This window comes from Brassica oleracea, chromosome C3 (assembly GCF_000695525.1).
Source record: "Brassica oleracea var. oleracea cultivar TO1000 chromosome C3, BOL, whole genome shotgun sequence".
Taxonomy (NCBI): domain Eukaryota; kingdom Viridiplantae; phylum Streptophyta; class Magnoliopsida; order Brassicales; family Brassicaceae; genus Brassica; species Brassica oleracea.
Genome location: NC_027750.1, coordinates 63512803 through 63515881, shown reverse-complemented (window position 1 = coordinate 63515881; position 3079 = coordinate 63512803). Strand labels below are relative to the sequence as shown.

Genomic DNA, 3079 nt, shown 5'->3' with positions numbered 1-3079 from the left:
TACGAACCGCACCACACCGCACTGACATTAACAATAACAAAAATCTCTATATATACCATATATCTATACGTTTTATAACTGTTAGAACCGCACCGCAGTTGAACCGCTTGTCCCGCACCATTCAATCCGCGATTACCGTTCGGAAGTCTTGGTTTACACAAAAGTAGTTTTTACTAAACACAGAACTTTATCAAATCAAAACAAAATACATAAAAACAAAAAGAAGTAGTCTCCTGGTTAACTCCTGACCGTTGGGGCCCAAGTCCGCCAAAGTAGAAATGGTGGCCACACTCTTTGTTCTTGGGTTGACTAATTATTTACCCACGAAAGCTTATCATACATCATCAAATATCTTTCAAATTATTGGTTGATTCTATATATTCACGAATTAAAAATTCAAAAAAAAAATTACCCATGTATTTTGATTTATTCGGTTTATAATCAATTGGTTTATGAGCTAAACCATAACAAAATAATCCAGCTCTGTTAACCAGACAAGAACCAATCATTTTTAATCTCACTGTCCTCTTCGTCGAATACTCGAATGATCAATACAGAGCAAACGGAACAGAATAAACCCAGAGAAAATATCCAATCCGACTTATTTTATTTTCACTCTATCAAGCATTATATATTATATATTCCATTCCATCTCTACTCTATCTAATTGAATTTCTTAACAAATTTGGACAAATTTGGCACTTCTCTCTGTTGTAACAAATATGTTGCTCCCAACGTTACAGGTGTGATCAGGTAAAAAGTTAACATCCTCACCCATAAATTAGGGGAACACATTTTTGGATATACATTAACATTTTTCAAACTTTTTTTACAGGTACCATGTCACTATGCTTGCAACTACGGCAACGATAGTGACATATGTGGTCTTCAACAGGGAGATGACCAAGCTCACTAAGCAAGATGCTGCTGCTCTGGCTCTCGAGGGAGTTCAGTTTTTGGTTTTACACTTCATTTGACCCATGTTTAGAACTGTAACAAGCACTAAATGTTTCTCAAACGTACTATAGATAAATGGCGGTGGAGGGCAAGAACTACCAAGATGTCGGGAAAAGCTTGCTGGCAAGGAATAGGTTTTTCAGATACGTGCCGCTCCATACAATTTTATCCCTAACTACCGTGTCTGCAGTCAGTGACAATAGCTTCTTTAGCACCCACACCGAGGTTGAATACTTTTTGTTTTCCAAAATGTTTTCTTCCAACAAATTTAAATTGACACATAACAACTCTGTCTCAGAGTATCAGCAGCTTCAAAGCTTCAGTTATTGGAGGGGAAGGTAGAGAAACTACAGCTTCTGCAAGCAACACGGTTCCAGCGGCTAAGATAGAAATCGGAGGCGATGAAGCAAATCTGGCAGGTTTTCAAGGCAAAGATAATAGCCGCAAACGCCCCTAAGTGATAGTTTCAATTCCATCAATGTTCATACATTTAAGTTTTTTAAATTCTTATGTTTTTATCTATTTTGAGCTTTGGTTTTTCCCTTTTATTTTCGGCAAAATACCTCCCACCAGAAGGATAGTAACTAAGATTTTATATAATAAAGGCAGCGTTGACAGGATGTTCAAAACTAAATGCATCATTTCATGTTTACATATAAACAGTACCGGTCTTGAAATGAAAAATACCACAAGCAATTTTAAAAAAAAATTGGCCACTTTTATAAATTTTGTAGATAATTTTTTTTTAAAAAAGTAGATTTATGCAAATTTTTTTTGTGGGCTAGAAGCGGATGCTTGTAATGCTTTCCCTCAGGGTCGCCACTGCATATAAACATAGAACTCACGTATACATGCATTTTGGCTAACTCATTATAAAAGTAAATAAACCTTTAGTTTTAAATGAATATTATTAATAAGGCTCCATATAACCCACTGATTACTGAACCTTTAAATTCATTTGGTACTACAGATCCTCTACAACCAAGTAACATCAGAGTCCATTTAGTTCTTTTAGATGCATCCCACAAGTTTCACCATGAAAATTATGGATTTGAAACAGTTCCATTGCAATAAACGGTGTAATTTAACTAAACCAAATAAAAACAGAAATAAACATAGCCAACAGCTTTACTAAATTTAAACTTACACAATTAACTTATTAAAAAAATTTGCAACTATATAAATTTTTAGAGTTATTAATTTAAAAAATAGTTTATTACAGTTTTATATTTTTAAATTAAATTTGGGTTTGTTCAAAAAAAATTAAATTTGGGTAACATAAGTAAAATAATTTAATTTAATGTTCGTATAAATTGTTAAATTTTATAATCCGAATTATATAACTTTTTCCATACACTATTTGATTTATATACTAACAACTACTAAGTAAACACTAACCAACTCTATAAACTTCAGCTTTTGAACATGAAAGCGCTAATAACGCTAATGGTCGATCAAATCATTTCGAAGATACGATATGAAAATACCAACATATATGAATTTGCCAGTCATCTTATGTCAACATAATCTGTCAACATAATCAATCTGTGTGACTTTCAATATTCCACTCATCATCATTATAAAGAACACGAAAAAATAGAGGTTAAAAAAACAAACGACAAAATCATATACACAAAACTACAGGATGGATCATCAATGTACTTGACCCCACGCTTTTGCGGGGGCTACTCCCCTAGTATATATAATGTGTCAATAGTTTAGAAGATATTCAGTGATATATGATAATTGCTCCTTAACCCTCTATTTTGTTTTGAGATGGTATAGTGATTAGAGCGAGTCATTTTCAAGTTGAACTCTGTAACTGGTAACATGAGTATTTATGTTTTGGGCCATTGCAAAAATAAGCAGTCCGTTTAAATCCTTTGTCCGCGAACTCCCATGAACCAATTTGGGTTACTATATTCATGCCCAACATGTTTGCATATAGAACTTCTTTTTTTTTTGAAAGAATTTTAAATTTATTCATCTAAAAAAACTTTTGTACAGAGAAGACTGCTATATTTCTATAAAAACAAAAAATTCAAACCTTACTCATATACTTATCTTTTTTCCAAACCAAACCTCCATTGCCTTCTCAAACTTTGCTCCATTCTTCTTTCTA

General features: G+C 33.1%; 1 long non-coding RNA gene across 2 annotated transcripts; it reads left to right on the top strand.

Annotated features, from left to right (window-relative positions):
* The first annotated feature begins 684 nt into the window (after positions 1-684).
* LOC106335160 lies at positions 685-1556 on the top strand. Of its 2 annotated transcripts, XR_001268708.1 has the most exons (4): positions 685-753; positions 836-947; positions 1029-1182; positions 1256-1556. It is a non-coding gene; the product is annotated as an uncharacterized LOC106335160 (long non-coding RNA). The 2 variants fall into 2 exon arrangements; XR_001268707.1 differs by having other exon boundaries at positions 836-1182.
* The last annotated feature ends 1523 nt before the right edge of the window (positions 1557-3079 follow it).